Raw genomic sequence first — 24,839 nt, 5'->3', positions numbered from 1 at the left:
ATGTCCACATCCTAATCCCCATAACCTGGGAATATGTCACCTTGCATGACAAAAGGGACTTGGCAGATATGATCAAATAAAGGGTTTTGAGATGAGATTATCCTGGATTATCTGGGTGGGTCCAATGTAATCATAAGTGTCCTTCTGGGACAGAGACAGAGGATCAGTCAGAAGGAGGGGATGTGATGACAGAGCAAGAGGTTGGAATGAGGCAAGGAGTCAGGAACCAAGGGAAATAGGCAGCGTCTAGAATCCTAAAAAGGCAGAAATGCATTTTTTTTCTTTGAACCTCGAAAAGGAACCAGCCTTGCCACCACAATGAAACCGACTTAGACATTAGCCCAATGAAACCGACTTAGACTGCTGATCTCCAGAACTGTAAGATAAAACATTATATTGTTTTAAGCCACTAAATTTGTGGTAATTGGTTATAGCAGTGATAAGAAACTAATAAAATAGTGAATTATTAGAGGAGAGAGAAAATAGATTTTAAGAGAGAAATGAAACTCTACCGTGGTGGATGGATGTGGGAACACTGAGGGAGAAGAGAGGGATTGGGGCTGAGAAGAGGGAAGAGTCCGGCCAACCATAAAGAAGAGAATGTGCATAGTAACAGGCTGCCATCGAAGAGAAGGAATTGTGAAATGCTGCGGTGGACACTGAACACACACAGGAACTTCTCATTCTATTGTTTGTAAATAATCCCTTCTCATTCAAAGTTTCCTGGATGATAAGCCTTTTATAAGTCCATCAGTACTTTATCAATAAGTCCCAGGGACTGACTCTTGAAAGGATGGTCATACACCATCCAAAACCTATGTTTTGTCATAGATAGCTAATTATACTTGCTCATTAAAGAGTTGGACCATTGGACACAGCAAATGGGTCTAGCTGAGTGAAATTGTTAAATGCACGTACATTCTTGTTCGTCTCCGATATATTTTATATGTAAATAAACAACATGCATTACTATTTTACTAATAGTTTATTTTTAGGTAGCACCCTGACCAAGTTCCAGGCCCCATTCTAAGGGCTTGTTAATAGGAACACAATTGATCATCACTATGACCCTATGTGGGAAGTATTATTTTATTATCCTCATTTCACAGATGAGGAAACCGAGACAAGAGTGTTGCAAGGTTATGCAGTTCGTCACTGGCAGAGGCATCGGGCGCCAGCCTTAAGTACTAGCCGGATTGTTTCCACTATTAAAGTCCAGAATGTATGTGGTATGCTGAGTACAACTAGGTTACCAAATAACATAGTTAAGTACTACAATAGAGGCAAATACAGAGTTCTCTTGGAGCAGAGAGAAAAGGGGGTACCCGCCTGTGTTTAGGGAGTGGAATGGTAGGAATATCTTCACAGAGTAGGCTGTGTGTTTGTCGGGACTTTAAAGGTGAATAAGACATGTGCACCTGGCCATTGCTCCTAGAGAGAAAAGGAGGTACCCACCTGTGTTTGGGGAGTGGGATGGTAGGCATATCTTCACAGAGTTGGCTGTGTGTTTGCCAGGACTTTAAAGGTGAACAAGACATTGACAGGTGCACAAGAGGCAAGGATATTTCAGGTCACAGGTATGCTATAAAAACAAATATTAAAGGCCTAAACTGCTAGTAGTTTGGGCAACAGCAAGGATTTTGATGTGGTTAGAGCTTAGGGTGCACGGGTAAGTGGTGGGGGATGAGCCTGGAATAGTTTAAAGTGGCTTCAATAAGGCTGACCAACTTCCTGTTTATCTTATCTGTCCTGTCTAATATGGTATTTGAAAGGTGGCTAGTGCAACTGAAGAGCTGAATTTTTAAATTTATTTAATTTTGATTAATTTAAACTTAAATAGCCACAGATGGCTAGTGGCTGCTATGTTGGACAGCACAGTCCTATATGAATGTAAGGAGCTTGAATTTTATGGGACATGGGAACTTATGATATGTTTCAGGCTGGAGAATGATATGATTGCCTCTGTTTTGGAAAAATAATATTAAAGGGTGATGTGTCTTTATTGGGGAGAAAGTAATTACTTGGTATGTGCTATGCATTTAGCCCACTTCTGAGCAGTTGCAAGGAACTGTGCTTTGAACCATGCAGTGCTGGGGTTGGTCACAGCTGATTGAGATGGGGTGGGTGTCTGAGCAAAACTGTCCTCTATGACTCACCAGAAGCCCAGGAGATGGACTGGTGCAAGGGCTCTGTGTGTAGGAACTTGGGCGACTCCCCCCGCAACTCAAAGCAGTTCTCTCTCAGAGGATTTAAACTGATACATGCAGAGACTATGATAAACTGGTAACATAGTAGAAAGAAGAAGCAAGAAGAGAATAGGTGGGAGGGGAAGTGAGTAATGGTACAGAGTTCACAGATATACTATTGGGTGCCAAAGGAACCAGTGTTGTTTTTGCAAAGTAACCAGTAGGAAATAGTGTATAATTTCTAAGAAGGCTGCTGACACTGTCCGTCTTCTTTTCAGCCTCCCAAATCTTTGTACTAAACCTCCTGTGCTGTGAGGGTTAATTCCAGCAAGGGTAGGATTAGCCTGAGTTACTCTACTACAATAAGAAATAAGCATGCACAGCACTCATCTGAAATGTATTAATTAATATCATTACTTTGTAACCATGTGCCCTAAAAGTTTCAGGATGGTTTGTACCAACTAGTCAGCATTGTTTCTTGTTAACAGTAAAACTGATGATTTGTAGCTCGTGAGACCCCAGAAGACCTGGTCACATAGCAGGAATATGCCTACATGACTGGCAAGGGATAAGAAATTCCAGCTGAGACTCATTTGTATAATCCATTCACAAATCAGTGGTTCTCTATATGGGAGAGAAAGCAGATCTTGCAAAGACCCTTTCAGAGAGAGGATAACGGGAATTTGCAAGAGGCTTCTCTGACCCTTCAGCCTTTATGTATAATGCCTATCTATCTTTACTTCAATGCAGTTGTTACATTGAATCTTTTTCCTGTATTAAACTGTAGATTTCTGAACATCATTATTTGGGGGCACTGTGTCTCTTCCCTGTTTAATAGCCACTGTTAGTGTGTTCCCATTGACTGAGATTTCTGGAGCTTATCTCTGATCTTTATAACCTGAAAGAGCCTGAGTGACTCAGTAGGGGACAGGTCTGAACACCGAAGAGGCCAGTTAGCAAGTGATTGAAATGATGTTCCCTCAAGACGATGAGGTTCCCAACCCAAGCCTGGGTGGTGGGAGTCAAGTAGAAGGGAAAGGCTAGAGTGAAGTAGGTGGTAGACGTGACAGTGATGGGTCAGTGACCATTTCATTAGATGTGGATGAGGAGAGAGCAAGGGAGGAGACAATGGGCATGGAGGCTCCAACCTTGGGCAATAAGTTCAGTTATGATAATTATTGTTTGAGCAATCTCTATAAAATGCAGAGAAATCTTTTCCTGCTTTAAGAGAACAATGAGTATTACCAATGAGTTGAAGAACTGATGCTATAGTCTTTAGTTCAGTCTATTATAATCTATAGTTCAGCCAGGGATAGAAAAATCTGATAAGAAAATCAGACTTATAGGACAGATAAACCAGATTTTTGGCAAATGGTGAATATCCCTTGTGTATGCCCACTTATTGTTTATGATCATTATTCATTCAGTCAGTCAAAAATTAGTGAGTGTTATTATGAGTCAGGAGCTGTGCTACATGTTTAAAATATAGACACATTCAATCCCTACTCTCTGATCCCAAGGAGCTTGTGATGTAATAGCATGAGATAGTTGGCAATGGAGAGACTGGTGTAAAGTGGAAGCACTGACTATGAATTGAAAAAAATCAGACATGATGATCATGAAATTATGAAATAACAATCTAAAAGTAAAGACTTTAATTATAGAAGTTGATTTGCAAAAAAATAAAAATTAAAAAAAGCTGATTTGCCATTCTAGGTTTTTCAGTGGAAGGAAGAGCAATTCTTCCTTCTAATCCCTGAAGAATTGGTTATTTCAGCCTGTGGCAGGAGGCTTGCTCTGTGTTTGCAGTGTAGTTCACATTTGTCTACAGGAGACAGTATGACTGGGGAAATGTGGACTGACTTACACCACTTTGAGGAACTGTTTTTGCTGCTGCAGAAATGCTGCTTTAGGTGGGTGCGGGAATGAGCAAGAAAGTAGCAAAACTTTCAAGCAGGCTTTCTTGACTTTGGCACTATTGAGGAGAATCTGGCTGCAAATCCTTCTTACCCAATTAGATCTCTGCTCCTACTTCCCTCATTAATTGGGCCAGTCATGCCTCATACTGCCTCAGACTGCCAAATTCTGAACTATATTCATAAGCAGGAATCTGGAAGACCTTAAGAAGCAAATCTGGGAAGGTAGAGTGGATGAATGGCTCTTCTCCCCTTCCACCAGCTAATCAAAAACGTTCATTCAAACTTCGAAACTCAGTATCAACATTGGCCCCTTATGCCCAGGTAGGATTCTTCAGTCTCTCTACCATGTAACTATGCCCATAAGATTGCTGTGTATTGCTTTATCCTGGTGTATTGTAGCTATTTAATTCAATGTCCATCTCTCCAAACATGGTGAATTCCTGGAGAGCAAGCACTGGATCTCATTAATTTTTCTGTCCTAGGAGCATTTACTTAATTAAGTGCTATTAAGCAGTACTTAATATTTGTTAAATGAGCAAATGATTGAAGTAGACAAATGAGAATAAGAGGGAACAGGGATAAATTTGTAAATCCATTACAGAGGACAATTTGCTAATATTTATCTACCAACATTAAAATGTATAAATTCTTGGAACCAGCAGTTACATCTATAAGCATTTATCCTACAGATATATACACACATGTGCCAAATATTTATGTACAAATGTTATTCGCTACAGCATTGTTTGTTAGCAGAAGCTTAGAAATGAGGGAAATGTCCATTAATAGTGGATTGATGAAATAGATTATGGCATATCCATAGGATGAAAGGCCAAGCACCTACAAAAAACATAGTTTGGAAAGATCTTTAGGATATAATGTTAAAGTACAAAAAAAAAAAGATTCAGAATAGTGTAATACGCAAACATTTCTGTAAAAAATGGAGGAAATATCTGTATCTTACATTTGCTCATATATATATAAATATCTATGGAAGGACCCAGAAGAAACTAAATAACTGCCCTTTTTTGGAGATCAAAATTTGGGGGGGTGGAAGACTTTTCATCGTGTTTCTTTCTATACTTTTAATTTCTGAAAAATGTAAATATATGGCTGGTTCAAAATATATTGTGTAAATATTTTTTAAAAAAGAAAACTGCCTGTGGATGGTTATAGCAAGTTTGTTCATAACTGCCAAAAGTTGGAAACAAATAAGATGTTTTTCATTAGGCAAATGGATAAATAAACTGTGGTATAGACAGTGGGATAGCTAAAAAGCAATGAGCTATCAAGCAATGAAGAGACATGGAAGAACCTTAAATGCATATTACTAAGTGAAAGAAGCCAATCTGAAAGGCTACATACTGTATGATTCCAACAAGATGACATTCTGGAAAGGTGGAACTATGTAGAGAGTAATAAGGTCAGTCATTTCCAGGAGTTGTGGGGAGGGAAGGATGACTAGACAGAGCACAGAGGATTTTTAGGGCAGTGAAACTATTCTGTATGATACTGTAATGGTAGATACATGTCATTATACATTCATCCAAATCCATAGAATATACAGTACCAAGAGTGATGTCCTAATGTAAATTATGGACTTCAAGTGACAATGATGTGTCAGTGTAGATTCATTCATTTAACAAATATACGTGTCTGGTGGGGGTTGTTTATAATAGAGGAGGCTGTACATGTGTGGGGGGAGGGGGTGTATGGGATTTCACTGTACATGACTCTCAATTTTGCTATGAACCTAAAATTGCTCTAAAAATATTCTTAAACAGGGGCACCCGGGTGGCTCAGTCCATTAAGCCTTCGGCTCAGGTCATGATCCCAGGGTACTGGGATTGAGTCCCACATCGGCCTCCTTGCTCAGTGCTGAGTTGCTTCTCCCTCTCCCTCTGCTGCTCCCCCTGCTTGTGCTCTCTCTCTCTCTCTCTCTCTCTCTCTCTGTGTCAAATAAATAAAAATAAATAAAAATAGTCTTAAACAAATAAATAAATATTCTTTAAATAAAGAAAAAAAGAAAACTGATGTGTTAGATTTACACTATCATTAAAGGACCCTGGCTTCTGAAGCCACTCAAGGCCATTCTCTGGTCTAACATTGCAATCTAACACATATGGGCTATGATGATATAAGTGCATACATATATACATTTCCTGCTAAAAGCCGTTGTACTTTTCTGTCACCTATTAGTCAGGGCTCAGGCCTGTTATACATTTAGCTCATCCTGTGGTGTAGCCAGTCTCTTGGATTAAGGAGTGCCCATGCTCCTTTCTGGCATTTTGGAGAGACAGTGGAGCTTCATATCCAAGAATGTGGGCTCTGCAGTCAGTCTGCCTCATTTGGAATTATGGACACATCTAATTCCTAGCTGTGTTTATCTTAGGCTTTTGTTTTCTTATCTCTGTCACAGATATAACGGCAGTTCCTATTGTGTAGGGTTTTTTGAAGATCAAATGAAATAATACATGTAAAGCACTTAGCAGTGATTGGCACATATTTAAACGGTTGGTGTTGCTATTGTTATTGTTATTTTCATCATCATCATTATAATCACCATCAACTATGCCTAATCTCTGCTGTTTTCTTTGGGCAGGGGAATTGCCTGTTTGTAGCATGAAGAGTCAGAAAGGACTCAGAGCTGGGTCTCCCTGGTTCTTCCTGATGTTTTCTATAGACCAAAGGTTTGGAGTCCTGGTTAAAAAAAACAACAACCTGACATCTTCATGGTGACCTTTACGCAGTTGGTAATGAGTAGATCTCATCAGTCTCACTGCACCAAGACATGGGCATCAGGGTTAAGTGATTTACCCATAGTGAAGAGGGGGTCTGCGCAGACAAGGGCCCTCGGGCTCCCATGCCCCCTCTGCTGAGCTCTCCACTGGTCCGCATGCTGCTGGCACCAGGAGGGTATATTAAGCAATGCACCAGCTCTTGCAGTGCTGACGGTAAGTCATTAATTCTGACATCTGTCTACTCCCAGCCAAAGAGAAATTGGCTCTGTAATTATCATCCTAATGATACATCTTTGTTTTAACATGCACATAACACTTTTTTCCATCTGGGAGGAAAAAGGGGAACCCTCTTATCTTCCCACCCCAGAGTGCCTGTGTACTAGATTAGAGAACTTCAAAGATGATTTGTCCCATTTGCATTTTTTGCATTTTCCACACCACTTTTGGAATCTGTCTGGGTTGAGGAGGTAACTTAGTCTGTTCAGGCTGCTATAACAAAATACCACAGACTGGACAGCTTATAAACAACAGAAATTTAATTTTCACTGTTCTGGAGGCTGGGGGTCTGAGATGAAGGTACCAGCATGGTTGGGGTGGGGGGGGGGCTTCTCTTCCTGGTTCATAGCCTGTGCCTTCCCGCTGTGTCCTCACCTGAAGGAAGAAGCTAGAAAATTCTGAGAGATCTCTTATAAAACACAATCCCATTCATTAGGGCTCCACCCCCAGCACCTCCCAAAGGCCCCAACATTACCCTTTTTGGGGGGTTAGGATTGCCACATATGGATTTCAGGGGGACACAAACATTCAGACCATAGTAGAAGGTGACCATAATTTAATAACAATTATTAAATTAATGTATGAAAAGTACTTAGAACAATGCCTGACACATTAACAGAGCTATGTATTTGCTATTCTCATTATTATGTAGTAATAAGAGCTCATTTTGGCTGATTGTTTCATTCTATAATACATAGAAAAAGCACTGCTTTAAAAAAAAGGGAAAAACACAAACAAAAAAATACTCTTCTATTTTAGGAGATATATTCAGCAAAAAATCCCCCCTCTGAAACACGTGGCAGATATTGTTAATTAAAACTATGGCACTTTTCTGGGTAAGTCCAAAGTTGCTTTACAAAGCTCTTCATATCCCTCCAGGCAGCCACTACCAAGCAATTGGCATTGGGCACCTGCAATAAAACATCCCAGCCTAGGAGCTCATGTTCTAAAGAGATCTCAAGAACTCAGACACTCACAGCAAAATAGGCAGGTGGAACCAAGTATTCCAAGCATGCTCAAGGCCTGAGTGAAACCAAGACCAAACCTATCTGGCCACCTCCACACCCAAACACATTCCTGACTGACCTCTTCAAACTTTGAGATTCTTAATTCTCAGCAGTCTTTTCACTGAATGTCTTCTCAGCCAGGAGGAGGTGTGACTTTTGCCCAAGTGTTTAGAATTAGCCCCTTCTTGAGTCAAACATTTGGTTCTAAAAGAAAAGACACTGGTGTGGCTTAGTGGTATGGATTCCTCCTGTATAAGAGGAACCATCAATTACATGCAGAAATAATTGTTTGGAAGCTCAAAAGCCTAAGATGTATCTTAGGTAGTATATTTTACTTCATTAAAATTTAAAAACTTATTTTTCTGGTTCTATGTTTTATGAGGACAAAAATATACATTTAAACATTCTATAATGTAAGTTACTACCTGTCCCTAAAGCTGGCTCTGAAACTGTTTTAGCCCTTCATTTGGCTAAATGAATGCTGAATCATGCTGAATATAACTTCTAATTTATTTTATTGATTATAACTTCTTTATAATGCTGAATATAACTCCTAATTTATTTTTTGAAATGAGCCAAACATGTTTTTTCAACTTTCTCATCTGTAGTGTTAATATCCAACCTCAATCAAACCAGCATTTACAGGCATCACAGAAATTTAGAACATACTTCCAAAATATTTTGCATTTATAAAATTCTGTAGGAGGACCGAATAGACATGTATATGTATGTTAATTTTTATTTCTTTTAATTTAATTTTTTTTAAAGATTTTATTTATTTATTTGACAGAGAGAGAGAGAGCACAAGCAGGGGGAGTGGCAGAGAGAGAGGGAGAAGCAGGCTCCCTGCTGAGCAGAGAGTCTGATGCAGGACTCAATCCCAGGATCATGACCTGAGCCAAAGGCAGATGCTTAACCGACTGAGCTACCCAGGCAGTATGTTACATTTATTTATTTATTTATTTATTCATTCATTCATTTATTTATTTATTTAAGATTTTATTTATTTATTTGACACAGACACAGCGAGAGAGGGAACACAAGCAGGGGGAGTGGGAGAGGGAGAAGCAGGCTTCCCGCAGAGCAGGGAGCCCCATGCAGGGGCTCGATCCCAGGACCCTGGGATCACGACCTGAGCCGAAGGCAGACACTAACGACTGAGCCACCCAGGTGCCCCAACGGTATGTTACTTTCAAAGAACATTTTCCATTTTAGATTTTCAAATTCTTCAGCCCAGAGAAAGGGCCCTTGAGGAAGTGATTTCCCAGAGAATAATGACTGCATACTACAATTGCCTGTGCCTTCCAGTCTGAACAGTTTTCTACTTGTTGTTATGGTCATTTCTGTGGCTACAGCTCAGCTGGACTATAGTTTTCAGGAGCTGTCTTGAAACTAGGAGGATCTGGTTAATTGTTGGTATGCTGGATGAGTAAAGATGACCCAGGAAGTTCTAATGACTCAGCTTCGCTCAGCAATGTTCCAGGTTTGCTGAGCTTTTTGTAAAGCCTCCCTGGCTACTATGGAAGGTACAGTGCAGAGGCTATAATGGGAGCCCCCACCAAGCATGGCTTTTCTGTGTTGTGGCTTCCTCCCCAGCGAAGGTGTTGACACTGGAGTCTACTTCCACCCTCAGATGTGAAAGCTGTTCCAAGCATCTCTTTCACGTTGTTATCTACATTGAAGTAATAAAAGGATCAGAATTTTTATATTTCATAATGCATGTTTCCTCTGATGGTTTTATAAAATATCCCCTGTGTAGAATTTGTGTCATTTCTTATTTTCTGATCTCCGAGTTTCAAAGGACTTTTCTCTCCTAGAGGACATGGTTCCCATGTGTAGTGAACGTCCTATGTTGTGCCTTGGTGCCCCAGCCTTCCAGCCACTATGGGTAGATAGAGAAAAACTCTTCCTACCTTAAGTTTTTGTTTTGTTTTTTTAAGAGACTCCAAAACGGGTTGGGTACTATGCCTCCTTGTCAGTGATATAGTTGTGTATATTGTTGATATCAATTAAAAGGGCGATAACAGGAGCACATTCTTGTTGGCTTAACGAGGCCATAACTTAGAACAAGAATTCACCAAACAGAGACAGTAGGTCCATGAGTGAGCCTGTTTTAATTGAATTGGTATTTATACAAGGTGACACCCTCTTTCACACCACCCACCTCCTCCCTGGGTGACTCAGCCACTGAAGGAGAAGCCTCCGAACTGTTCATTAACACAGTCAAGCAGAGGGGGAAAGGACACTCATTTAACTCCGGGGACACATTAGTTTCAGCAGGATCCACCTGGGGAATTGCTGCAGGCAGTTTAGACAAAAAAGTCCTGGTTTTTGGCTCAAGAGAGGTAAGTTGAATGATATTTGCAAACATAAATATATCTGCTTTACTTGCATAACTTTCCCTGTGTTCTTTGCAAATGGTTACAATGAGAACTTACTGTATTAACTTTGTCTTTTCTCCAGTTAAATTCCACAGCTTCCAAGGGGCTGTTCTGCTTGTCAATAGCTCTGCTGCTCCTTGTGATTTGAGATGGCATTGCCTTTTAACTTCTCTGCAACTTAACACAATTACGGGCAGCAGAGAAATGAGAGCCTCTTTGAGTTTCTGTGTGGGAGCTGTCAGCTGGTGAATCCGATCACCCATAAGGATAGTAAATTCTTCAGGGCAATTTTATTTCACAAGCGACTATAGAAACATTTTTTAAAAGGACCTCCCTGTTTTCACGGATGATGCTATTATGGTATACTCCATTATTTTATAGATTTGTTTTTCTCGACTGCTAAAAACGTTGCAAGCATTGAGCTGTTAAGGGGGAGATGCCAAGCCCATACCCCTCTACCCCATCTTCCCCAAATAAGAAAAATCATATTTCTTGCACTAGTATTTGTATAGCATTTGTGGATTATAAGTTTACTTTTCATGAAAGGTGAGCAAATTTAAAACTGGCTTTCGCTTTCACAGTTTATAAAGCAGATAAGGTCTTTCTGATATTTGTCCCACTCCAGTGTTTATTGGAACAATCAGTTTGAGAAAACTGAGATATGTTATCAGTAAAAATTTGAGCAGAATATTTGGTTGATTTTAAATGTCAGGTTAGACAGAACACAGATAAACAGGCCAGGGTTTTTATTAAAATTTTGGCTTCATGTAAATCTTTGATCCGACTGACATAAATTTCTGATTGGAATGGAGCGTAACCTTATCTAGTCTAACCTGTAAGTTTTTTAGATGAGGACAACAAAACATATCAGTGTCGAACAACTTGCCAAGACATGGTTAACAGAGCCAGAACGAGAAGCCTGACTTTGGTCTTACTGAATTTTTCAAATTTCTTTCACATAAAATATGTAGGAGCAATAAATGAACTTCCTCCCTCTGGCTTTATAAAAGAGCTAAAATGATACGGAGATAAGAATTTCCTTATTCAGGAATACTTGTGTGTGTGGTATGACTATGACTTATGAGATACATTTTTATTTGTGGTTTATGGGGTCAATCCTGTTATTCATTGTATTCCCAGGGTTTTAATCCAAGGAGTGGTCAGCCCCTCTGCAGGAAGGCAGTGTGGTATGTGTTTGGAGGTTGTGGTGCTCCTCATCAGTGACATCCTCACCTCAGCTACCATTCTGTAGTTGCAATGTCTTCCCTAACCACTGGAATTTTGACTGAAATACCTAAAAAAGTCATTTTTCTATAAACAAACAAAGAGGATATGTTTTGAATGACCAAACTCAGACTGTGGAATGAACTGCCTCTAATTCACTAAGCAGTCAACTTAAGTAAACATGATTTAACTGAGAGTATCCCTGTGATTCAGGCATTAACTTGAAGCATTCTTTACGGAGAAAGTAATAAAATCCTTGGCCAGCAGTCCGAGGGAAATCTTTGTTGTCCCACATAGTTTGTCTTCTGATATTATCTGCTTCCAGGCCATTGGTTGATCAGATTTCCTTTTCTCTTGCTGAGAATTTTAGAATAAGGGTTTTATGTATTAATTTCTGTGTACTGTCATTAATTTCTCAGGGTTTACTTTTTAATCACGAGTCTTCATCAAATATGTTTATGTGTTTCTAGTTTACCATTGTAAAAATCCGTGTGATTTTAGAATTTGGGAGAGTCCCTTCTTCAAATGGATGCTTTCTCAAATGACAGCTATATTTATTAGGTTGCAATTTATGTCAGTTGCTAAACTTATTAAGGATACAAGTCATCCTTTTATTGTGATTATTAATTGGAAGAGTGCCTTTTATGGCTCTCCATTAAATGACAACTAGCTTACTTCTAGACATGAGAACCAATAGTGCTGGATCCTCATCGTAATTGTATGCTTGAGAACTCTAAGCGTCTAAATAATTTATTCTGTATTTCTAGACCTAAGTTTCCCTGGCCTAAAATGTGATTAAGTCTCCTTTTATGGAACCTCCTGGGGGGAAGTAGTGAACTGTAGACCATACTTTTCAAACTGGAACACACACATCCCGGGAGACTGGTGGTATTTGAAAAAATGCACAAAATGCCACATGGTACCTCTACACTGAGAACTAATTTTAGTTAAAAGGTTTTTCAGAAAAATGCCCTCCTATAACTCTGCCCTTTTCCCCATTCCTTCCCAGTGTTCTCGCTTTTGTCATTAGGTAAAAGTTTGAAAGGAATTCGTATAGAAAAAACGGCGGGAAGCTGGAATCCAGATAGACTTGGATTGAATCGTGATCCTACTTTGAACCAAGGGTAACTTGTATGATCATGCATATCTCACAGCACCAGTAGATAAAAAGAAAATTTAGAATTCTTTTGAATCTTTTTTTTTTAAAGATTTTATTTATTTATTTGAGAGAGAGAGAGAGAAAGCAAGCACCAAGCAGGGGGAGTGGCAGGCAGAGGGAGAAGCAGACTCCCTGCTTAGCAGGGAGTCTGATGTGGGACTCCATCCCAGGACCCTGAGATCATGACCTGAGCGGAAGGCAGACGCTTAACTGACTGAGCCACCCACGTGCCCTGAAAATTTACAATTCTTTTTTTTTTTTTTAAGATTTCATTTATTTATTTGACAGAGAGAGAGAGCAAGAGCAGGAACACAAGCAGGGGGAGTACGAGAGGGAGAAGCAGGCTTCCTGCCGAGCAGGGAGCCTGATGCGGGGCTCAATCCCAGGACCCTGGGATCACGACCTGAGACAAAGGCAAACGCTTAACGACTGAGCCACCCAGGTGCCCCTGAAAATTTATAATTCTTAATGACATATATATTGTATTATTATTTCTTTCACAATAGCACAAGAAATGTAAAACATCAAGAAAAAATCTCCACGAGAAAAATGTGGGACCCAAATTAAAAAAAAATCACAAAAATTTACTGTAAGACATGAAGAATTTCTTGAGTAAAAGCTTCTTTGAGTACTGTCCCTAGATGGACAGATTGAATATCGTAAATGTCAGCTCTTCCGAAATTATTTTATAGGATTCATGCAATTCTGATCAAAAGTTCCAATAAAATATTTATTTTGGAACTTGAGGAAATCATTTTAAAGTTTATCTGAAAGAAATAAGTGGATGAGAATAGCTGATAGAATTTCTACAAAGGAAATTAATGAAGGGTGCTTGCACTGGTATTAAAATGTATTATAAAAAGACAGTAATTAAAAGTTTGTTTCTATTGCAAGAAACTAAAGACAGTTTTCTGGAACAAAACAGACAGCCATGAAGCATTCTAGAATATGTAAGAATTTTATATGTGACAAAAGAAGAATCATATCAACAGGAAAGGGATTCATTCCACCATTACCAGAGTAAATCCATATGTACTAGAATTTCCGTGTAACAGTAAAATATTTTAAAAAAAATTTTAAGAAAGCATGCGTAAACATTTAATTAATCTCACTTGTCTTATAAATATCCCTCTAGAACTGATTATGTGCCAGATACTCTAATAAGTTTCTGGAAACACAACTGTAGAGAAGATGGTCTTGTTTATTCTCAAGATATACTGTGTGTGTGCGTGTGCGTGTGTGTGTGCATGTGCGTGTGCGTGTGCACGCCCTGGGGATAGAAGAATAGTCAATCACACAAACAGGCAGTCCGTTTGGTAAATGTTTTTATGGGGAGAGATACTCTTTGCTATTTGAGCACTTAGTAGGGCCCATAACTCATCCTGGGGAGGTTGGGGGGGCCAGGTTGCAATGGTGTCACTGAATGCTTCTGGGAGGTTATGTGACCTGAAGAATGAATAGAAGTCTTTCCTGAAAAAAGAGTAAGGAGTGAGGAAAGGCTCAGAATGAAGACTGTTTGGGGCGTAGTGCATAGAGTAAGCAACAGCCTAAAGGTGAGAAAATGGATGGAGCCTTCAGGGAATTAGGGTGATTTAGTGTGGCTGAAACTAGAGCTTGAGTGAGGAATGGGGAGTGGGGAGAGATGAGGCAGGAGCATGTGGACTTGTAAGCCTTGTTAACAACTTGGCTTTTAGCCTGACGGAAATGGAACACCACTGAAAAGTTTTAAGCAAGATAGTAACTCTTTGGCAGAGAATGGGTTGGAAGAGATTAAGTCTAGAGACCGGGAATATATCTAGGAAGCTGTTAAAATAGTAAGCAGATTATGGCAGCTTGAATTGGTAGCTTGAATATGGAAAAAAATACTACAAGAGATATGTAGAACCAGAGTTGTAGGTCTTGGTGATTGCTTGGATTTTGAGGTCAGAAAGAAATTTCATGCATGGTCTACAGGAATTTTTAAAAAGAGTCTCAAGAATTCATAAGGGGAAAGATAATTAGAAAAGTGAATGCTGCTGATAAAAACAATCAGAATTAGAAGGCAAGTGAAAATTGGAAAAGTAAAAATTAATATTACTGATATATGAAGAGAATAAGAAAGCAATAAGAAACATAATATAAATCAATGGAGAATTCACAAAATAGATAAAATAATGGATACAGTTATGAAAATATACAATTGAGGTAAAGTGATTCCACTTTCATTTATTAAATTATTAAAGGATTAATAAGTGGCAATTCTAAATGCTGGTGAATGTATGGACATTTATATGCTGCTGGTACATTATAAGCAGATACAGGGTTTAAGGAAGGAGATTTGGCAATAGGGATCAAAAACATTTTAGAAGTTATTCCCTTTGGCAAGTAATTTCACTTCTAGGGATCCATCCAAAGAAAATAATCAGAGATGTGGTCAAAGATTTTTGTATGGTTTTGTTGGAAACACCAGAGGAATTACGTTATATTCATAGACACATAAGATGAAATATATTTTAGTTGCAGAAGAAATGATCATTTAATTGTTTTTAATGACATTGAAAAATGGCGATCAGTAGGATCTAATAGGCAAAGAAAACCCTGGAAGAAAATAAGGATATAGATGAAAGGTGTCTCATGTTTTTCTTCTTTGTGCTTTCTTTGACTTTTCACGTTTTCTTTTGAGCATGTATTATTGATATAATAAAAATGATGGTACTGTGTAAGACTGGAATAAAGAATGACCTCATGACAGAGCTACTGTGAATATGAAATATGGTAAAGTACTTATGGTAACGAATGGGGTTTTGGCTCATAGTCCATGGTTAAGAATTTGGGTTTTCACTCATTTAACAAATGTTTTCAGCCAGAACTGAGAATAGCCCATAAAGGGCTCAGGTGATAGATAACTTTTGTTCCATAGCGTTTTTATTAATGAGTATTAGATTAGTGTCTTTTATAGAGTGAAACAGATCATTGTCCCAGAGAGTCGAATTCTTCATGCTAGAATTCGATGCTGTCATTCTGTGGAAAAGATAGGTGGTGAAGGGCTCACACTAAAAATAGAACAAACAGAAAATGTTATGGTGGGTACCAGAAAACTGGTAGCATGTAGACGTCTCGCTGGCTGAAATATTTCACTCACACTATGTTCAGAACTGTTTCACTGCCAGTGAGCGACTTTCTCAGTGTTAAGCTCAGACTGTGAGATCACATGACTAAAGAAATAGCAAATTTCTAAACATCACAGCAGGCTAAATGAGTCTTTACCAGCCTGGTAATTATTGGATTTGCTTCTACACTGCGTATGAAGGCTAAACACAATCTGTTAATTTAAATGGACTTTTTAATGTTTGTGCTTCATGAAGACCTGTTTGTTTTCTTCTTACATAATATTTCATGTTCTTTTAGGTGGTAATCGGTTGTTTGGTGGTTTGTTTTTATTTATCTTCCAGAAGCAAAGCCTTCTGTTTATTGGTTTGTAATTACTAGGCTCCTCTTACTCTCTATAGAAAATAGTTTGATGGCATTTGTCCTTTTCCAGTTTCTAGGGGTTTTTCCCGCTTACCAGTGATTTCTGGGAAACAGGGACTAGTGGGTATGGCACTATCATTGGGCCATGAAACCATCCAGACTTTCATACACAAAGGTGAATGCCACCAGGGCATGTACATCTGCCGGTTTTTAGCCATTTTTTTCTGCTGTATTTATTTCCTTATTCTACATTAGCTTTTTAATACTTTCCATCACTATAGTGATGTCCCCTAGGCGAGTATTCACGTTTGTTCTTTTTCATAAAGATACCAGTTTACCTAAGTAGATTAGAAGCTTGGTAATTTGGAAGATTTTGGAGCAGTTAAAATAACCAATTATGACTCAGGGCTGATCTCATTATACTTTGGTAAAATGATCCAAGAAAGCCTACTCCAGTCTCGCTCTCGGTTGAGATCCATCAGGGAACCACGGTGGCAGAAATGTCATTCTTCTCACCCCTTTCTTTTAGCCTGTCACTTTCCACCTGCCAGCCCTGTTTTGTTTCCTGGGTTTCCGGGGACCGGGACTTTGTTGCCAGATCGAATCGCAACTGTGCGCCAGCTATGTAGCCTCAGGCAAATTATTCATCCTAAAACCTCTTTCCAGAAAAAACTAATTTCACTCACTGCCCACATTTCCAAGTCCTGCCCTACCTTCTGAAAAAAGATTCTGACTTCACTGAAGTCATTCATCACAAAGTGTCACTTAGGTGTAGAATGAGGTTGATGACAGCATCAACTTTAAAGCCTTGTGTGGGGGGTCTTAAATGAGATAATATATATAAAATCGGAGCTCCATACAGCTAACACTATCACATGACCCAAATACCAGCAGTCAGATTGATTTTTCTTTATTTGTTTTCACTTCTTCTTTCATCGTCTACTTTGTCAGCCTATTTTCCTCTTTCCTGTCTCACTTTTCCTGTTCTCTTTCCTCCTTGCAACACCCCATTCCAGTTTCTTTGCTCACCCAATCTTTCTGAAGAGAAAGTTAGCAGAGTGTTGTAAGGACCTTGTTAGGTAAGCCAAGAGGCATTTTGTCCCTGTGCGGGAAGGGTGAGACCCGGGCTTTTTGTCAAGAAGACCCAAATGATGAAGGAAAAGACTGTACCTTCGTTAGGACGTGGGTCCAGGAAGTTTTTAGAGTCGGGACAGGAAGAGATGCAACTGAGATTGGGTATAACCTAATGGACCTAAGGGCCCCTAGGAAAGTGCTATTATTACAAATAGAAAACACTGAAGGAAATTGAGAAAGACTGTAAGGAGATGCAAAGAAACCGAAAAGAGGACGAATTTAAGAAATAGGAGATGTTTGACAGTTTCCAAAGACACCAAAGAGAACTAAGAAACTTGATTGCTTTTGTGATTCAGAGCTTAAGCAGAGTGATTTCATCTAAAACCTAAAGACAGATGTCTTCGTGGGTAGGCTGTAGGCATGGGGTAAAAACCAGCTCTTTCTGGTGGAAACGAAAGATGGGCCAGAAGTTGAAAAGTTTCTTTTCTTCTATCTTTATTGATTTGATGTCATGATTTCACATCAGAATTTTCAACTTATGCATTCGATGCTTTAAAGGGAAAGACTTTTGTAGTTTTGTCCAGTATAATAGAGAAAGACAGCTTTCACACATCTTTTCCCATAAAAATTCCACATTTAATGGCTGGTTATCTGCCATTGTTAGGCATATGCACTGGTAACAGCTTTTTGAGAAGCTGATGTTAGAGTCTATCTTTCTCCTGAGAATTTAAAAACTTAATTGGAACGAAACTCAAGGGCAGCACTTAGAAATAAGTCTAATTGGCTGAACTGAAGCTACTAAGGTCTCATTATTAGACACTTTATAGACACATACAGACACAGAAGTGTCTGAGTAGGTTTGAACGTCAGGATAACCTCAGTCTCTGAAATAAGTAATTTCTTTTAAAAACGCCATAAAAATAAAATTTGGCTGCGTATATTTTTGACACTATCAATTTAAGAGGTTTATTATCTCTGGTTCACTCGACAAAAGGATACTTAATTAGTATTTAATTAATATTAATTATTAATAAGGGTTATTCACAAAGACATATGTTGTTGATCCATTTTAATAACAGTATAAGAAATATCCATATATAAAAAATATTGCTTTATATTCTGGGCAAGATGAAAAGAGTTCCATTGCAATAAACTTTCTGAGGTATGAAAAGCAGATGAGACAGGGGCTTGCACCTTAGAGGTTTTAGATTGGAGCTTCTAGGAATGGTTCCGGGCCACCAAATGGGCTGATGTGGGGAGATGGTTAGGGTGACATGGCCAATGGGTCCTAAGGAGGACAAGGAGAAGGTGGGAATGAGGGAGATTGTGTGGGAGGTATAAGAGGAACACATGCAGGGCACCTGGGTGGCTCAGTCAGTTGAGCGGCCAACTCTTGGTTTCTGCTCGGGTTGTGATTTGGGGTCATGGCATCAAGCTGCACTCAGCATGGAGTCTGCTTGTCTGTCCCTCTCCCTCTGCTCCTCCCCCCACCCCTGCTCTTACACACTCTTTCAAATAAATAAATAAATGAACAAACAAATAAGTAAAATCTTTAAAAAGAGGGACATGTGTATATTTAATGAGAAAAATTTATTTTCTCCCAATATTAGTGACTTTCATAAGAAAAAAAACTCTTGCATACTTATTCAACTATTATCACCTGAAAATGGAATATATTACATGTTCCTTTCTCATTACTTTGTGTCAATGGACAGCATGGGGCTAAGAAAGAGTATAAAACATTATCAAATTATCTAGCAAGGAGATTAGATCCAGGGAAGGAGTCTGGTCAGCAATAGTGCCAGGTTACTCACAGCTTCAAGTGTAGATGGAACAGGAGTGAGGCTTGAGGAGCTGTCCAGAGATGTTGGAGCAGCCCTTCGTTACTGCTTCTCCTCCCAGCTCCTCTTCCATTATCTTCCATTTTTCAGAACTCCAGGGCATTTCCTTGAGTGTCTGGTGTTGGTTATATCACATGGTACTTTGAGTGACATGTAGTACCATGTACTCAAAAGAGCCTCAGCATTGCTGTCATCTGGACCTAATTACAGTTCCTGGTTCCGCCACTTACTGTGTGACCTTGGGCAGGTTGTTTAACCTCTCTGAGTTTTGGATTCCTATAATGAGAGATAACAGTACTCATTTGGAAGGATTAAATAAAATAACATTCATAAAGCATGTGGCACAATCTGAAGCAATAATAGGTACTCAATAAGGGATCCTTCTTGCTAGGAACATTGAACACATAGACATATTGCAAGAAATAATGTTTTACTAATAAAGAGTCACTGATGTCTTTTTAAAAGATTTTATTTATTTATTAGAAAGAGAGCACAAGCGGGGGAGGGGTGCAGAGGGAGAGGGAGAAGAAGACTCCTCACTGAGCAGGGAGCCTGATGCGAAACTCCAGCCCAGGACCCCGAGATCATGACCTGAGTCTAAGGCAGACACATAACTGACTGAGCCACCCAGGCGCCCCAAGAGTTACTGATAGCTTATATTCTGTAGACCACCATGGGCTTTTTACACCTTATACCTTCTATTTACTCCACAATGGCCTCATAACAGGTGGTAGGAAGAGCATTAAGCTTGTGTAATAAAAATATGGAAAACAATCTTCTGAACAAACTAGGAGGTTTGTTTTTTCTTTTTCTTGCAAGGAGAAGTCAAGAGATAGATAATCCAGGGCTATTATGGCAGCTTTGTGATACTGTCAAGGCACCAGGCTCCTTCAACTTCCTGCTCTGCTATTCTTAGTATGTGACTTCAGTCTTCATGGTTAGTCCCTGGCCCCAAGATGGCTGTTCCTACCTTCTGCATGCATCCTAATTTGAGAGAAGAGGGAGGGTGAAGCACAAAAAGCCAAGTTCTTCCTGGGGATTTTCATGGAAGTGGCAACAAGATAGAACTGGGTGTCCTAGAGAAAGCAAGTGGGTTTGTTGGAAACTTTCCTAGAAAGTATTACAGAGACTCTGGGGTGGAGCCAGTGAGGTGTTTACAGGACAGCTGAGACTAGTCATTGTCAGAGAGAATGAGGTAAAGGGCCATGATCTTCATGGTTGTCTTATCTCACTTGACTCCATTTAACTAGGACTTCTGGAGAGTGCCTAGCTACGGAAAGCATGAAAATGGCAGACCCTCTAGCAGAATGTTGGATCTGATTAGAGCCATTGTCTAAATATAAGGTAAAGAGGAGATACCTGCTTTTCTCTGTACAACTTTGCAGAAAGTGCTAATGGTGTGGGAGTCTCTGGCATAGAGAAAAAAATGATGAGCCTCCAGCTAGAAAGCCTCAGGTTGAGTCCCAGCTTTGCCACTCATTAGCTACTCGAGCTGAGTCTTTGCTTCTGTCTCTGCAAGGTAGGGATTGTATCACTCTAATTTTTTTTTAACTGAGGTATAGTTGTCATACAATGTTATATTAGTTTCAGGCATAGAACATAGTGATTTTGACAATTCTTTGTATTAGGGCTCACTACAGTAAGTGCCATCACCATCTGTCATCATACAATGTTGTTACAACATTATGGACAAAATTCCTATGCTGTCTGCTGCAGACGCTGTCCGGGTTCTCATCTTGCCAGGCACTGGGGGCAGAGCTCATGGCAATTCCAAAGCCTGAGATGTCAGGAGTCAGGTGGGGACCGCTGGGGTCTCCCTTTCCTCTCACCCTAATGTCAGGGCCCAGTCTTGCAATGACTCAGGATGAGCTTTATTGCTGGTTGCCGTGGAAAGAGGTGGTTTTGGTTTAGAAGGCAGATTCTGCCTCTTCCCAACTTAGGTGTGTTGCATCCTCTCCCTGAGCTTCAGGTGTCTTGTCTGGGAGATGGAGGTAATAATAGGTACCTCACAGAGTGTAGGACGAGGATGAGACAATGCCTGGGGGGCACCCCATTCCGAGCAGGTGCTATTGTGGCCCCATGCAGCAGGACAGTTGAAAACACAGAGGGCACAAGTCAGAGACAGTGTGACACAGAGCCCTTTGAATGACCTAACTATTTTAGGAATATTTAAATCACTTTTCCCATAAGTACTCTATTTATTTGCTAGGGCTGCCATAACAAAATACCACACACCAGTTGACTTAAACAACAGAAATATATTGTTTCACAATTCTGGAGCCTAGAAGTACAAGACTGGGGTGCTGTCAGGTTCGCTTTCTCCTGTGGCCTCTGTGTCTTGCAGATGGCCCCTTTCTGTGTCCTCAAATGGCCTTTTCTCTGTGCACATATATCCCTGGTGTCTCTTTGTGTGTCCAAAATTCCTCCTCTTGTATGTTTATGAGACAGGTTGGATGAGGACCTACCTAATGGCCTCATTCTAATTTAATCATCTCTTTAAAGGCTCTGTCTCCAAATACGGTCATATCTTGAGGTACTGGGTACTGGGCTTTGACATATAAACTTTGGGGGAGATATATTCAGCCCATAATAAGCACCTAGGAGCATCTACTCTGTTCTAGGCATGGGAAATACAGAAGGGAAAGACTTAGGTCTTGCCCCTGGGACACTCAGTCTTTTGGGAGAGAGAGACAAATAGACAATTATAAAAATGCCTTTTCTCCATTTACCTTGCCCTGTGTCTTACATGTAATTTTCAGTCTTTGCAAATGAATCATCAAATATACATTCAGCATTTTGCCCACTGCAGAATCTCAGTTCAATCAGCTATGAACTTTCCAGGTCTTAACCAGCTCAGGAAGAGAATTTACCGGAGCCCACTGAGAAACAGGAGAAGGTTAACCAAGAGCCCAGATAAGCTGGGCCAGACTGAGGGGAAATGAACAAATAGTTGAGATTGAAATTTGTCTTCACATGCCTCTTTTCCACCCCTGTCTGCCAAATTTTAGTGACCTTCGAACACAGCCAGCCAGAGGCTGCCCACACTGCATTTCCAGTGTCCCAAATTAAGACTGTTCCATCCCCTCCCCACACGCAACCACCCCTACCTTATGTCTTTGTTCTCTGATTTCCAAGATGATAGAGGCATGAGGCTAAAAACTGAGCACTTTTGTGGGGCACCTGGGTGGCTCAGTTGGTTAAGTGTCTGCCTTCAGCTCAGGTCATGATCCCGGGGTCCTGGGATGGAGTCCCACATTGGGGGAGCTCCCTTTCAGCAGGATGTGTACTTCTCCCTCTCCCTCCGCCCCACCCCGCTCATGTTCTGTCTCAAATAATTAAAATATTTTAAAAATTTGAGTACTTTCAGTGTGTCGGGCAATAATCAGACACTTTACAAATGTCATCTAATTTGATCTTCAAAACAGCTGTTTCACCTCATTTGATAGATGAGAGAGCTGAACTACAACACACTCAAGATAACAGTAAATAGCATCCTTTAAATGCATATCTTTCTAACTTCACTAAGACCTTCAGACTCTCAGCTATTAGTGATGTGAACAGCTGTTGATCTCTGTGATGATAATGCCGTGATTGACTACATTGGTGGTTAGTCTTAGACTGGGTTCCTAGAAGCAGTTCCTGAGAGGAATGTGGGTGCCTGTGACTTACTGAGGGTAAGCTCTCAGGAGGAAGGAGAAAGGGAAGCAGGGAGTAGAGGCAGGGGGAGGGGCTGAGCAAGGATATGCTCTCTGTTAGTCTAGCTTCGGCCTGATCCCATAGTGAGCTCTGAAGCATAAATCACCCGCAGAACTCGTTCTACCTTGAGGCAAGAGATCCACCTTTTGCCCTGGGTCATTCTACCATTGGCTGTAAGTTGTAGTGTGTGGGGTGGGTGTGTAACCAGGTAGCCCCACCAGGAATCATGAGCCCATACTGCCAACCCTGAGATAGGTAGAGGGGACCTGGTCTGGGCACCAGCACATTCCACTTCTTACCTACTCTAGGGTCGGAGGATGGACATTCTAAAAGAAGGCCCCAAGGAAAACAATGATGTGATCCAAATGAATGTGTCTTTACCACTTCAGGTCCTACAGCAAGTTATTTTAGGAGATACTTTTGCATCAGAAGGTGAGAGACAGGGGCTTTTAGAACCCCTGAGTTAAACCTATGAACAGCTGCCTGATAGTATGGTCTTAAATCGGAATAGCACTTGTAGTTTAACGATTGATGTTTATGTATGTTATTCATTTAATCATCACAAACCTATGATGGCAGGTTTCATTAGCCCATTTTACAGGGACATTTTGTGGTTCAATTACAGAACTTTTGTTTTTAAGATTTTATTTATTTATTTTTTTGAGAGAGAGAGAGAGAGAGTGCAGGTGCACAAGCATGGGGGAGGGGCTGGGAGAGAGGGAGAAGCAGACTCCCCGCTGAGCAGGGAAGCCCACCTCAGGATCATGACTTGAGCCCCTGGGCTGAAGGCAGATGCTTATCCTACTGAGCCACCCAGGTGCCCCTCAATTACACAATTTTGATGTGATAAGGCTGGGCCTACGACTTGCCTCTGACTTGAGATCTAATGTCCCTCCTTCATTTCATCCATTGTATGGTTGAATGGATTCTGCAAAAAACCTCATGCCCCACCTAGGGGACCAGCCATCCCCATTTGCTCAGGACTTTTTCAGTTTTAAAACTGAAAATCCCACATTCAGGGAAACCCAGGGCCAACTTAACTGTTAAACAGAAAAAGTAGTGCCTAGGGCCTATGATACCTTTAGAGGCCTACAAAAAGGTTCTAATTTTAATTCCTTTTAACAATGGAAGAAAACATATGAATATTATAATAATAATGAAAGTATGCTAATTAAACCAGCCTGGACAACTTTTCATCTTTATATTAACAACCGTAAAATATAATTTTTAACTGTGTGGGCATGTGCGTGTGTGTGTGTGTGTGTGTGTGTGTGTCTGTGTGTGTCTGTGTCTGTGTGTCTGTGTGTCTGTGTGTCTGTGTGAGTGTGAAGGAAGAAGCCTATGAAAGCAAAAGTGCCTAGGACTCACAAAGTCATAATGCAGCCCTGAGTTCACTTGGGCTTCCCCAGAGGCACTCTGCATATTGTGCTGTGAATTCCATATCTCTATCTCCCTACTGACCTGACTAGACATTTCTCTTACTCATCTTTTTGTCTCCAGCTCCTGGCTTAGTGCCCAGCACACTATACACACCCAATGCCTATTTATTGATTGAATAAATGAGTTAATTGATGGCCTCATTCAGCCGATTGCTTGATAACATTGGGGACATTCACTGCTCTTGGCCTCAATTTCTACATCTGTAAAATAAATACATTGGAATAGAAGAACTCTCAGGTTCTTAGGGGGCACTTGATGTCATATATTTGTGATACCAGGTCATGGGACTCTCTTAATGTCATTGAAAAATGTCAATTATCAGATGGTTTCACTTATTTGTGGAACATAAGGAACAGCATGGAGGACATTAGGAGAAGGAAGGGAAAAATGAAGGGGGGGAGATCGGAGGGGGAGACGAACCATGAGAGACTATGGACTCTGAGAA

The 24,839-nt window shown here is 40.2% G+C and overlaps 1 protein-coding gene across 3 annotated transcripts in view; it reads left to right on the top strand.

Annotated features, from left to right (window-relative positions):
* Positions 1–24,839, top strand: part of SCEL (sciellin) — a 307,279-nt gene that overhangs the window by 194,566 nt on the left and 87,874 nt on the right. Inside the window, exon 1 of one of the 3 annotated variants that reach the window (XM_073894412.1) lies at positions 10,317–10,474. The exons of the other annotated variants lie outside the window; for them this stretch is intronic. The gene's annotated coding sequence lies outside the window, so the exon portion shown is untranslated. Of the gene's footprint in view, positions 1–10,316; positions 10,475–24,839 lie in introns of those variants that run through there. 3 annotated transcript variants of the gene reach the window in all.

The sequence above is a fragment of the Callorhinus ursinus genome, unplaced genomic scaffold, assembly GCF_003265705.2.
Source record: "Callorhinus ursinus isolate GAN/ISIS: 27379988/994484 unplaced genomic scaffold, GSC_fseal_2.0 scaffold7, whole genome shotgun sequence".
NCBI classification, from domain to species: domain Eukaryota; kingdom Metazoa; phylum Chordata; class Mammalia; order Carnivora; family Otariidae; genus Callorhinus; species Callorhinus ursinus.
The sequence above is the reverse complement of the archived record's forward strand: the minus strand, read 5'-3'. Positions and strand labels throughout refer to the sequence as shown.